This window comes from Pieris napi, chromosome 22, assembly GCF_905475465.1.
Source record: "Pieris napi chromosome 22, ilPieNapi1.2, whole genome shotgun sequence".
In the NCBI taxonomy this organism is placed as follows: Eukaryota; Metazoa; Arthropoda; class Insecta; order Lepidoptera; family Pieridae; genus Pieris; species Pieris napi.
In genome coordinates this window covers 6,116,994-6,131,769 of record NC_062255.1, presented here as the reverse complement: position 1 = coordinate 6,131,769, position 14,776 = coordinate 6,116,994, and the positions used below count along the sequence as shown (strand labels likewise).

At 32.3% G+C, this 14,776-nt stretch overlaps 1 protein-coding gene and 1 non-coding gene across 2 annotated transcripts in view; one reads left to right on the top strand and one right to left on the bottom strand.

Annotated features, from left to right (window-relative positions):
• Positions 1–14,776, top strand: part of LOC125060761 (rap1 GTPase-activating protein 1) — a 248,782-nt gene that overhangs the window by 31,044 nt on the left and 202,962 nt on the right. The window lies entirely within an intron of this gene.
• LOC125061056 lies at positions 5,469–5,661 on the bottom strand. Its single transcript, XR_007118964.1, has one exon. It is a non-coding gene; the product is annotated as a U2 spliceosomal RNA (small nuclear RNA).

Sequence of the window (14,776 nt, the reverse complement as noted above, 5' to 3'; positions counted from 1 at the left end):
CGAATTTACAAAACTTATTTATTTCCACAACATCACGATGCATTTTCTACAGTATACGTAATAATCTACCTATTCTAAAATACATGACAAAATATAATTAAAATATCACACTTCCAACAACAAATTTTAGCAGTAATTTCCTATATAAAAATTATTATTCGCTTAATGACCTATATGGTCGTCTAACTCCAAAAAAGTACTTGTTTCGTTCCAATTTTCGTCATCATTTCTTGAAGTAGGCAAAAGGTATAAAATATATGGTGGAGTTGAGTAGTTTATGTATCCATTTTGATCGATACATGATTTAAATAACTTCGCTTGATAGAAAAAAATCCAAACATAGCTAATTTTTGACACTTTGAATTCATTCAAATGTATATAGAACATAATTTACACGATATATTTTATCGCAAGCCAAGAAATCCATTTCAGATTTTTTTAGCCTAGCCAGACAGGAACCATACAGGCCGTCTAAAATCATATTTTGGATACAAATCTTTAGTTGCGTACCAAGCCAGATTGTACAATACAATGCCAGAATTCTTGGAGAATTACTAAATATTCAACGTGCAATTACATAGAGAACTATAATGGGCTATTAATGAAGGTCTTTTGTCGTTTCTTTCGTTTATAGTTTCGAAATTCACGAAAAAGTATAAAATTCCAGACAATAGCTATTTAAGGGTTCTCAAGAGGGTACATAATAGTCTGATATTATACGTCAGTGTACCCGAGAGGGTACTTCATAGTGCGTGCTACACCTTAGATTGAGCACGTTTTTATATATGCTTAGTATGATCATCGTATGGGGCTTGGAGTACATCTATTTGCTTGCGTTGATGTTTTAAGGGATTTCTCTAAGTTCAAGATGTTTTCTACGTCCTAACAAATGAATTGAGCGATGAATGCGCCTCACGCGTGGTCCTATTGAATTGGATGGTCGGCTTCAACAGGGCTATACAATAAATCAGACACGTAAAAAGAAAAAAAAGTAGTTCTTGTCCATGATTGTTTTGGGTTTTGAGGATTTTTATCTATGAAATATCATAAGGTTATATTGGGGTAATAAAGTAAACAAATATATATAATTGTTATTTATTGTGAATTGTGATTTTTCAACCGCACACTTTTACTTTATATAGAATCGCAAATTAATCCTAAAACGCTTTCTTATTCAGAATTTATCTTCAATGCCTCATTTCACAGCGAATAAACATTCATTCAAAGAAGTTTCCACAATTTTCCGCTACATAACGTAGGTCATAGTTTTTCACACATCATGAGCGCGAAGTAATGTTTCTTTCAATACCTTTAGAAAATATATAGATAGCTGAATACAAAGGGTAAAAAATGACTGAATGAATATTTTTAAAACTTTCCATCCATTACATCTTCTACGGTGTACGTTTTATTTATAATATTAACCAAAATAAAATATTTAAATATAAGGTAAAAAAAACATTAAATTAAATTAAAAAGCTTGGTCCTGGCAGCATTTAATACTTTCCGAAGTAGTATTTTGTTGCCGAAAAGTACGATTGATTAAGAGTGCGTGTTGGCTTCTTTCTACCCTGAGGTCGTGTTTACCTTTAATCATGGCAGCATTTAATACTTTCCGAAGTATTATTTTGTTGACGAAAAGTACGATTGCTTAAGAGTGCGTGTTGGCTTCTTTCTACCCTGAGGTCGTGTTTACCTTTAATCGTGGCAGCATTTAATACTTTCCGAAGAAGTATTATTTTGTTGACGAAAAGTACGATTGCTTAAGAGTGCGTGTTGGCTTCTTTCTACCCTGAGGTCGTGTTTACCTTTAATCGTGGCAGCATTTAATACTTTCCGAAGAAGTATTATTTTGTTGACGAAAAGTACGAATGCTTAAGAGTGCGTGATAGCTACTTTCTACCCTGAGGTCGTGTTTACCTTAAATCCTGGCAACATTTTATACTTTCCGAAGAAGTATTATTTTGTTGCCGAAAAGTACGATTGCTTAAGAGTGCGTGTTGGCTTCTTTCTACCCTGAGGTCGTGTTTACCTTTAATCGTGGCAGCATTTAATACTTTCCGAAGTATTATTTTGTTGACGAAAAGTACGATTGCTTAAGAGTGCGTGCTGGCTACTTGCTACTTTGAGGTCGTGTTTACCTTTAATCCTGGCAGCATTTAATACTTTCCGAAGTATTATTTTGTTGACGAAAAGTACGAATGCTTAAGAGTGCGTGATAGCTACTTTCTACCCTGAGGTCGTGTTTACCTTAAATCCTGGCAACATTTTATACTTTCCGAAGAAGTATTATTTTGTTGCCGAAAAGTACGATTGCTTAAGAGTGCGTGTTGGCTTCTTTCTACCCTGAGGTCGTGTTTACCTTTAATCGTGGCAGCATTTAATACTTTCCGAAGTATTATTTTGTTGACGAAAAGTACGATTGCTTAAGAGTGCGTGTTGGCTTCTTTCTACCCTGAGGTCGTGTTTACCTTTAATCCTGGCAGCATTTAATACTTTCCGAAGTAGTATTTTTTCGAAGAAAATTGGGAATGCTTAAGAATGCACGCTGGCTACTTTCTACCGTGTGTGTGGTGTGTTCAAACTGTGCGCCGACGAATTTTCCTTCGGTGTTCATAACTATTAAACGCATTTACGATGAACAAACCAAAAACAAATGCGATATGTCTACTATAATTAAATCTTCTTTCTCTTTCTGAGTACTTGCTGCAGTCTGCGGCTTCCTTGTAATAATAAAACTACCTTTAATGTATTTATTTAAAGTTATAGCACCTAGATTTGTACCGTACTCACCCGTACTCATATGTACTTAATTTATGCACATACATGAGAGATAAAGCACCTCACCAAAGCCTACTACATAATTTACGATACCTTTCCTTTCTCTATATATTACTTCATATATTCACCGCCTTTGTGACTTACTGGTGCGCATGGCGTATAATCAAGAGATTTGTGTAAAACAATTTTTGTTTTAGACACAGAACGATTGTCTAACAAATTACATAAAAAAAAAATGTCATGTGTATTAAATTTGGTTTTCGGCGTGCGAATCTCATCAATGAGGTCGTAGGCTCGATCTCCAGCTGTGCACCAATGGACTTTTTTATGAGCGCACTTAACATTCGCTCGAACGGTGAAGGAAAACATCGTGAGGAAAGCGGCTTGCCTTAGACCCAAAAAGTCAACGGCGTGCGTCAGGCACAGGAGGCTGATCAACTACTTGCCTATTAGATTAACAAATGATCATGAAGTAGATACAGAAATCTGAGGCCCAGACCTAAAAAAAATGTTATAGCGCCATTGATTTTTTTATAAAAGAAATTTAAAGGGCGGTTCTGAATTAAATCCTTGATCTGATAAAAGTAAAACAACAATTTACAGATACCTAATTATTATATTACTACAGACTATTAATGCTATTTTAGGAATCACATAGGTACCAAGTAGATAATATTTTTTATAGCATGTGTCAATTGTCAAAAAATGGCAGTTGCTTCGTATTGACATTTCGAAAATTACATTAGAAAAGAAACAGATAGTGTATACCAATTTTAATTTTATTACATTTTATTTGTCAAAATCGCTATTTAATTAATACAGATCTTTTTCGAATAACTTCCTTCTGTCCTACCCAATGGAGTATATACTAACCTGACTCCCTACGCAAATCTAATGTCATCTAATGTACCGCACTAATAGGCAATTCAAATGTCACCGGACGCGCCAACCTTATTCCCACTTGTCTGTCAACACAAGACAATTCTAATGACAGATAATCAGAAAGCCAAACCAAAATTTACCTTATGTAAGTGAAATAGGGTTGAAAATGTTGGCACGTATGGTAGAACTTAGGGCGTTTGTTTCTAGTTGAACCGTTTAGTGACCGATGATGAAAATTAATTAGTGTGCAACATTTAATTTATAGAGCAATATTATGATTATTAGTTGGGGATATAATTATTTTTCTTACACGAGAGATATATTTTTTTAGGTTGTTATGTCGATATTAATAAGGAGATACATGATTAGAAATGTCTAAATTTATCTAATACATATATAATATTCTCGTATCGCGGTGTTTGTGGTTAAACTCCTCCGAAACGGCTTGACCGATTCTCATGAAATTTTGTGTGTATATTGGGTATAACTGAGAATCGGACAACATCTATTTCTCATCCCCCTAAATGTTAAGGGTAGTCCACCCCTAAATTATTTATTTTTTAAATTTTTAGATAAAACAATTTTTATATTTTTATGATACAGAATTAAAAATACATACAACCCTAATTTTCACCCCTCTAGGATCAACCCCTATTTTTTATAATAAATGATATACATGGCAAAACGACGTTTGCCGGATAAGCTAGTATAAATCTATAATTAAAATTATACACTAATTGTCTTACCGATGACGGACAAAAATGATGTAATTTAAACGCTTCGAAAATTTTTATTTAACATTATTAATTAAGTACAAAAACAGTAAAAGGGATCAATCATGGTAACCTTTACTTTGAAACTAAAGAACTAAGAGAAAAAGAAAAAAATACAATCAATATAAAATCAAAATAAAACATTAAAAAATGTTTTTGAAATAAGATATCTAATGCCTTTCTAGTATACTGAAAAATTACAAATAAATAACAAATGCATATAGATATTATGTTGCGTTTTTTAAATATTTTGGTATTTAAAAAAAATATAAGTTAATCTTAAAAAAAATACTACTAATTTAAAAACACTTAGTGCCTAAGCATATAAATTTTTGTTTCTTTGACATTTGAAAAAAATTTACTACATGCAAATTATAAAAATTTTTTTTTTTTAAATATTAATTAAACAACCCATATGGATTATATTTATTGACATATTAAATTAAATATAAAATACGTTTCATTAAATAAGCATCTCGGTGAAGGTCGTTGTAAATCGGGATCATATACTAATATGTTTATACTCATTAACAGCCCGATTAAACTATCGGCCGATAAAGTATGCAGGTTTGGGGGGCTGTATATCCGTGCTGTATGAATAACTCAGCAAGCGCGTGGTAAAGCATTATTTTAAATCTTGCAAATAGGTGTCTTAATTTATTACAAGGAAGTTCTCTGTAGTTATTCCAATTAAAATGATTATCAATCATAATAAAACCAGTGTACCTATGTATATTTATTAGCCTGGACTTCATTCATTTAATGAATTCAATCTACCTGAGGCATGATTATGTGGCGTGAGTGCCGGAACGCGATAGTGACGAGTATAGGTAAATTTTATTATCATCAATCTCATCTGCTAGCGTTGATTATCAATCCAGCATCACATAGCACAATTTGATGAAAGCATCAAGGTCACACAGGGACAGGGATACGATAAATGAAAAGAACATTATCCACTGCAAGTGCAAAATCTAAATTTAATAATCCGACTTATCAAATATTAGAGAAAATAGAAATTTCCATTTATGTATTATGTGGGCCGATCCCGGCGGCACTGCAATGCCGGGCCGACCCGTGACAGGAGTGGAGCGAGCCCCGAACATCCCGTCAGTTTCCAAAAATCAGTTTAATATACTGGTCCCGCTATGCGGGAACTTTCAGATATTAAGCTGAAAAGAACAGATACTACACTTTGATCTTAGCCAAAAGGCCGAGAAGCGATACCATTACTTTAAAGTGTAGAAGAAGTCATTGATTTTGAAAACACAGTGCTAGCGCGATTCAGAATCAAGTGAAATAAACCTAGCGACATCTAGCGGATAATTTAAAAATGAGTGTAAAGCTCGTAGTTTCGCTTGAAATATATTCCTACGTAATTTTATCCATTAGGATATTATTTATTTATGACGAGCTGTTGTCCACGACTTTGTTTGCGTCTTCTTTTGTTTATAAATACCGTAAGAAAATTATATGAATCAATTTAGAAGTTTAGGAGACGTGTTTCATATTAATGTCTACTAAATTGTTACGAATAAATCAGTCGTAATATAAAACAGATAATTTCTTATTTGTTCTTTAATAGAATGCCATCCACAGGTGTGCAACTTTCGGGAAAGTTTTGAAAATTTGTGAAAAATTCAGCGTCACGGGTGCTCTCCTGGGAAATCAAAGGAAAAGGGTCTTACGCGCGGTTTAACTCGTGTCCTGACGAGTATTGCAGTTAAACTTTAGCTTACATAAGCAGTTATGAAAATATTTCAATACTAGTTTTCATATGTAAATGACGGTATATTTTCGATGGACTATATCGAAATATACATACATACATACGTCATACATACACAGTGGCGCTACAACACTGTTAGTCTTGCCAGACATTATTGCATATTCATTTGATCTTTTTTTATAAACAAAGAGATTTTGACTGAAAGCCAGTCTGATCATTGTTCTTAGAAAAACTTTTTCCTTCACTGTGCGGGTAAATGTAAAATAAAGAAACAAAAATTTATAAGCTAGGATTTGAACAAATTTATTAAGTATGCTTAGCTACTAAGCTTTTTTTAGAAGTATTGTTTAATTGACCAAAATATTTAACAATTCAACATAATATTTAGTGTCTTATTAGTATACTGGATACTAGAAAGGTATATATTATATACTATAAGATATGTTTTATTTAAATTGTTTTCATAAAGTTCCTACTACAAAAATTCTTAAAATTAACATAAAACAAACACTTCTTGTTCGTAACTAAAACTAAACCTGAACAAATGCTGCTTGAAATACACCTACGTTTAGAAATGAATATTTAATTCTAATAAAACATTGATTTAAATTAATAAAAAATACTGTTCTGTATTAATACAATTTTAATATAAAAATAAACAGCCTGCCGTACTCACGTAATATATTTTTGGGTCAAAAATTTGTCTAAGCAAATTGATTTGCTCACCGTCCGTTAACCACACGAAAATCCCATCAGCCCATAGCCGTTCAAACCTCACTTGACTACCACGCACCGCTATTTTTACTAAATTGAAATATTTTCTTTGTTCATTAACCTTAGGTACATTATTTGAGATTTAGTGCAGCGAGGATGCAGCAATATATTTTAATTGAAGTGGGATATGAATCATAACGCATTCAACGCATCCTGCTATTTGGCAAGCATCACTGCAGTGCAGAGGTACTTAACATTTAAAAAGTGAAATCTGATGAATTGCATGCGGCAGACACACGTGTTTCAGTGATCTATATCGCAGATCAGTGCTGTGAAGATAGATAAATAATTAAATCGGTTAAAAAAAGCACAGATAAAGAAATTGATTAAAAACCACAGATAAGTATGAAGGGGTTAAAAATACGCAGATAAATGAATAAATAAGGCAATAAAGCGGAACTAAAGTTTATTATTTGGATCTATCTTTTGTACGTACCACTTGTGTATCTCAATATAGAATCTTTAATTTAGTTGTACCAAAGACAATTAAGTAATTTTCACTTTATTCTAGTTTTAGTTTATATTATTTAAGCTTGATTTTTTTTTCTTAAATTAAATGATATCAATGATGCCTACTCATCGATGGCGGCATAGCCAACATTTTCGATATATTTATTTTAATATCAACATTACTAGTTACTTAGTTTAGTGGTTTTTGGCTCCACATGAAAATAATAACAAAAAATAATATCGACATTTTTATAATGTTGTTATTAATTAGTTGTTGTATGCTGTATGGCAGCCTAGTACCGTGACATTAATTAATACAACATAATTAACCATAATTAAAATTAAGATTGTACTGATAAATCCTTGTCGCAAATTTTTATTCGTATTATTCCTTGAATAGTGAGATATTGCTGTATATAGGTAATGCCCGTGTCTATGGATTGCAAAGAGGTAATAAAAGAATACGAATAAATTTATATCTTCTCTCCTCCATATTCCTTTAAATTTACTGTACAAGCATTACCTGTACTTTGGTACTAACTGTTCTAACTAAAATTATCGTGATTCATGTGTCCTTTTTCATCGCGTACGTATGTTTTGATTGTTTTGTTCCATTCATCTCTAAGTAATTGTACATATTATGTAGGTAGTTTGGCACTTCTTGCTCAGCTTATTGGTTGCCCTGGAAGACATCGCACGAAAGCGATGTACATTGTACATACTGTATTTCTTGCAAAGAAGTGTAAATAAATATTTAGATACGAATTAATCTATTATGACAAATGTTTTGAAGGCGTTAAATTGTCTTATTTCGAACACATTCGAACGCGTGACGTGTTTCGTTTACCGATTTTCAACTTAACCAATGTTTCGCGTTACGTTTACACAGGACTCATATAGGCCTATGTGACACACAACTCAAACATTGGGATAGAACAACTATTTATAGAATTGAATTAATTCTCTTTGTTTTATTATCAAATGTTTATAAGCAATAATGTCAAGGTAGATTTGCTGTTATAACTGTAATGTGAAAACTGCTTTTAAAAATTTGTTTAAATTTTTATTATTATTATTACAATGCAGGTTCAGAATATTGTAAATACAAGTGTTTTTGAAATAAATGAATGAAAACTTGTGTCACTTTAATTAAGAACAAGTAAGAGACAATTTTATAATGTTTGTGCATTTTGAAATACACTTTAATATAGTTCGCGTTAAGGCCGATTTACATTATCTTAGTGTTTAGGAGAGTGCTTTAGTAAACGCTACGCTAAAGAACTTGCCTTTCAAGTTGTACTAAAGCACTCTCCTAAACACTAAGATAATGTAAATCGGCCTTTAAAGTGCAGTGCCTGCTTAGTGGCTTAAGTGTTGCGACTTTTATCCCTGGTAGGTTCTATCCCGCTGTGCACCAATGAACTCTCTATGTTCGCAAATTAACACTCGCTCGCACAGTGAAGAAAAACATCGTTAGGAAACACGCTTGCTATAGACTAAAAAAAGGGTGCGTGTACCTACTTATGTACGCGCGTAAGAAGTTATACTTCTTTAGCATTATTAAAAATAGTTTTTGATTGCATGCAAATATTTAATTACAATTAAATAATCAAAGCCTGCAAAAGGAGTGATTATAGTCAATAAAGTTCAGTTTGCATTTGAAAAATTAAATACATAAATATTTATTATTATTCTCTTACATTAAGTGTAACATAAATTTTATTATTATTCGAATGTTGTTTTTAAATTATGTCCAATGCCGTGGCATCTTCCGTGGGCAACTTCATTCTGTTAATTTCGTGTCACGGTGCGCGCGCATCGTAAAATTTCACTCTCATCAATTTTTCATAACGCGCCTAAAGAAGTATAACTTCAACAAGTTGACAGTGTCAGGCTTATTATAAAAAGCAAATGATCACAAAACAGATACAGAATTCTGAAACCCAGACCTAGCGCAATCAAAATAAATGAATTGTTACTGGTCATTGTGGTCATATAGACTCTGCAAACTTACCCTCGTTACCAAATGGTTCCGATTGTATTACATAATGAATACGGCCCGTATTTTAAAACGTCAACCTGACAATTTTCTTCCCGTTTTAAGTTTGCTAACAACGCCCAAGATATGATTATGACTGGACACAAAATGAATGTGACGTACTCACTTCCTTTGACGGCTCATTGGTCTAGTGGTTAGTACCCCTGACTGCGAATCCATGGGTCCCGGGTTCAATCCCCGGCTGAGACAAACATCGATGTGATGAGCATTTGGTATTGTGCTTAGGTCTTGGGTGTTTAAATATGTATTTATATGTCTATCTATCTATAATATGTATGTATATCCGTTGCCTAGTACCCATAACACAAGCTTCACCAGCTTAACATGGGACTAGGACAATTGGTGTGAATTGTCAACAACAACAACTTCCGAGTTAGTCACATTATCATAGAGAGTGTTCCAGCTAATTATTGACAAGAGATTTATATGTCAAAGAGTAGTCTTGCAATCCCCAAACTAAGGTTTTCATACAGTTAGCTACAAGAAATGTTAGTCCACACTTCGCTTAATAATACGAAATGCATTTAGAAATTGTTGAATGAGTAACAAGTTGGCACTGTTTAAATAATGTTACAAAGGTCAGTAACCCGTCTGAATCGCCCGGCCTCTGAAGCACTTCTAGCACCCTGTCGACATTGCGGCACCAGCTAGGGATGTTAAAAGTATCGATGTTTCTATCACGCTTTTCGTTAGTTATTTATTTCGAGACTAACGAATAACTGGCCCTCAAATCAAATTATTAATTTCATGTAAGTAATGTACACTTATACCGTCAATTAAAAATGTTTTTACAAATAAATTTACTACCAGTTCTCTAATGAGGTAAGATATAAATTTTTGAATACTAATAATTATCTAGATATAATGTCTAGATTTAAAAACTATAAATTCTACTATAATCTATTTTAATTTAGCCAATTTCTGTCTTTTAACTGAAAATTAAAGAAAATTATTTACTCTTCGTTGCTATAATAAAGAAATATATTATAATTCAACTCAAAGAAGTGCAATCTCTTCCAGACAACCAATGTAAGAAAAATTTAAATTACTTAGACAAAACTAATGGAACGAAACAATGCAATTAAAGCATAATATGTAAACAGTGATACAATAAAAAAGGACACATGAAAAAGCAAAGGGATAATTTAATTTAGTAAGTAAGTAAGATTCAGAGTCGCGATTTAGCATTATATGACTCTTGACTATCAATTCCACTACGTTATTGACTTACGGAAGTAATACTTTGCCCAAAGATTCAAACACTGATTAAAAAAAATGGTAGGCAATGAGTGTATGTTTGGTCTAGTATTATTATTATGTTCTGGGTTTAATGTACTTTCATAAAGGCAGGGTGAAAAAAGACATTTTAATCTTTTATCATAAATAATATCCAATACAGGCAAAATAGTTTCATAAAATTATTTGTAATACAAAAATAAGAACAGGTCAATGACTTGCGGTAATGATTTGTTTTTATAAAAGAAAATAATTTCAGCAGATGTTTATTTCATGCTTGTCTGGTATTTGCTATAAGTCATGCAATTAAGATAGTTGCTAATAGGTTTTTATTGATTTCAAGAATTCACTGAGACCATTTCAATCAGTTTATATCTATGAAAAAGTGGTATTGATTTCTAAGTGACAGCCATACGCATAAACGTTTATCGCTTTGTTATTTTAACGAATTGACAGCCGTACTGAGATACGTCTATTAAATTATTCCTAATTAGAGTTTTTACGATCTTCTACGGTGGAACTGTATCAAATTTAATGTCCAATTAGTTAAGCTAGAGATATAAGTTAGTATGACTTATTGGCTTTTGAATCAGTGTTATCTCAACGGCTTGGTTATAACGTTAGTAGTGAATTTTATTGGTGATGTGTTGCGTGAACAACATATAATCATCAATTAGTTCGACGTCCTGGTAGACATAAAAACTATGTTTATGTTCCACCTACTATAAATTAATTAATTTTAATAAATGTCTTAGTAAAACTTTTATTTACAGCCATTTAACATAAAGAAAATTTTCAATTTTCTATATTTTTATTTGTGATATTTTTTTAAATAAGTCGTGAAAAAGGAAGATCGCTGAGATTTAGTTATCTACCTTTGTTTATAGATAAATATATCACAATTCACAATATACATATAACAATTTAAAATATATTTATGATTTTATTATGTTAGTTAATGTACTTCCTGAAATAAGGTACAAACACTTTTTATATATGTTTGTTCAAACCATGATGGGACTAATAAATCAGCTTCCTGCTCCTTTCGACATAAGTAAGTTGACGTTTCTAATCGAGCACGGCACATTCCATTTATCGATGTCGATAAAAAGTGTGGACTTCCCTTATAAAGCGCCATGTTTCATCTCTCAGTTTAAATGACCAGATAGAGGCTGAATGGTAGCGTTGTAGTCAATATTGCCTACTTTGTAGACAGCAGATGTGATTAAGCGCTATAGAAAGCTTTTGCTATGACTCAATGAAAAAGGGTTCAGAGGTTTTTGTGAAAATTATAAATTGCAAGTCAACTTGCGCTATGGGCCGACATAGATGACGTCACTTAACTTTTTTCGAATATTGTCTTAGATACACATTTGATTGAATGAGCAATTGCTACTTGGTATATGTATGTTAAAGAACCAGTTTTTACATTTGTTTAAATTTCATTTTAAAAGATGAAGCAGTAACGCCAAGTCCAATTAAGAGAGAGAATTTAGAGTTTTATACAATTTATATTAGGCCTAGAACCCAACCAACAAAATAAACCAAATATAAACGTGCTCCAAGCGTGACTGTAACTGAAACATCAAAAAGTTATTATACTCCAAGATCGAAATAACAGCTATTTTATACTAATTGAATGTATTTTTTATGCATGTTTGAAATTACTTCTCAAACTGAGTGTAGAACAAAAACATTTTTATTTTTGGTATTTTATTCGAACTTGATCCTAGAGTGAAGCGTCTAGGAGTTGGCATCGCTGATGTGTAACTAGTGTTGTCACGTCTCAGTCAATCGCAAACACCTGTATCGATTTTAACGGTTTTATTACAAGACTTTTAAATCTTTGCATCATGTAATTAATGAGAAATTTCGACATTGTGTCACGTGTATGATCTAGAGAGTATTGATTTCTAATTAATGGTTAAACATCAATTTTTGGCCTGTGTTTAAATAGTCGACTGTTTGCTCACAGCTGATTGTCTGAAAGAGATAGCATGCTTAAATATAAGCATGTGCGTGTTACGGGGACAAAAGAAAATATAATTGTATCAATATAATGAGATCATTCCAATTAACTAATTTAATTATAACTAAACAAAGCGTGAATAATATGTTTGATAAGTATTTTTAACTTTCAGAACCATTTTTAAGCTACGTTATTAATCTAAACTTCAACTTCTTTCCAACTTTGATTGTGTTTGCCCTTGATGTAGAAACTTAGGCCGTGGGGTTCAAGTGCACAGGCGCTAATTAAAGATTTAATTTGGCGACTGTTAGATTGTGCTGGTGACCCCAGAGCTGGTTCTTACCTCGCTCAACGAATAAGTATCGCAATACAGCGAAGAAATGCTGCCAGCGTTTAAGGTACACAGCCGAAGGGACCAAAGTTTTTAAATTTGTTTTAAATTTCTATTTATAAACTTTTATAAACTTTCCATATAGGTTATTACCTATACTATTGTCCTCTAACAAAAAGAAAAAACATTTCAAAAAGATCTCAAATCAAAAGTTAGGATCTACTTTTAGATACCACCCAACGTTAACTGAATCAGTATAGCTTCACGTTTCAGCGATATTGTGACAGTATTATGACCCATTTAATTTTTTGACCTTAATTTAGCATCTATTGGTATAGAAATAATTTTCTTTAAGATGATTAATTATTTTTATATAAGTATATAAAAGACATTTTACCGTATTTAATCGCAAGATAGACAAGATACTTAATGAGTTTCAGTCTGAATATAGCTCTGAATAGTCAATGAAAGGAAGTGATTTTTTAGTAGAAAAATATGAAACGAAAAAGTTGCCTCTCGCATTTACATAATTTGAACGAAGTTTAGGACGATTTTATGGAATTATTTATTTACTCCCTACTTTGGCTAGGCTTTGCCCAGAGACGGATCTTTTAGGTATTGTGTTACTATCTCCTTATCATTCTTTGATCTCTCATAGTGTTGCTAATGAGGTAGAAATTACGTCGGTAATCATTGGGAACTTTTGTCTAGTAATTGATCAATGGTATCCAATCGCAACAATTGTTGTTTCGCCGGCAATCGAATAGGACCTCCTCGTTGATACGTCGTGGTTTACTATTTTTTATAGAATGGGGAAAACGGGCTCGAGGCTCATCTGATGTTAAGTGATACTGCCGCCCATGGACTCTCAATGCCAGAGGATTTGCGAGTGCGTTGCCAGCCTTTTAAGAATTGGTTCAGAAATACTTTATCGAGCAGCTTTATCTTAGCAGGTTTATCTTAGTAGAAAAAACTTTCGTAAAATATATTGTTTTCGTGGATCTTTGTTTAAATTTGATATTTTTTTAAGGAAACAATTTTGTTAAATAAATGATCATTCTAGTTTTGACTTATAATAAGCGATTCACTTCTCTCTCACCGAGCACTCTCTACTCATCTCTTCACATTTTCTTATAATACATTTTCTTATAAACATTAGCTTTTTAAATTTCACATCTAAACACTTGCTTACTTTTCTTACTGAATTACCTTTCATAAAGTATAAATAGCATACAAAATAATAAGCAAATATATGGGGCCCCTAATGCTATTAATACGCTCCCAAAAGACCAGAGTTGTGATATCCGAAATTGATATTACCTACGGAGATGAGAAAACTTTTTCTTATTACAATATAATATGCTTAGTATTATAAATGCGAAAGTAAATGTTTTATTTTATTTGGCGTTTAAGTCACTCTTCGATACTGATACATTGTATTAAAGTATAATATAATTATGTTTAACTCATTTTATTATATTTGCATCTGTCTACTTATCAAGAATGAGTCTTTAATCAATTTCTGAATTGTTAATAACCGCTTTTCTTGCAAAATAGAGGTAGGTAATATTCACTAAATATATGTTTTTTTTTATATAGGCCTAAACAAGCCTACTGGACTCAATAAAGGGCAATCATCACAACACATGGACAAATTAAGTATGCGTTTATAACCTGTAGACGTGTAACGATATAAAGTTTAGTAAATATAGAGGCTCAAGACTCTCTCAAGGCTCAAGTTCTCCAAGGAGGTCAGCCTACGGCAGGTTTACATTGATAATTTGTCTTTATA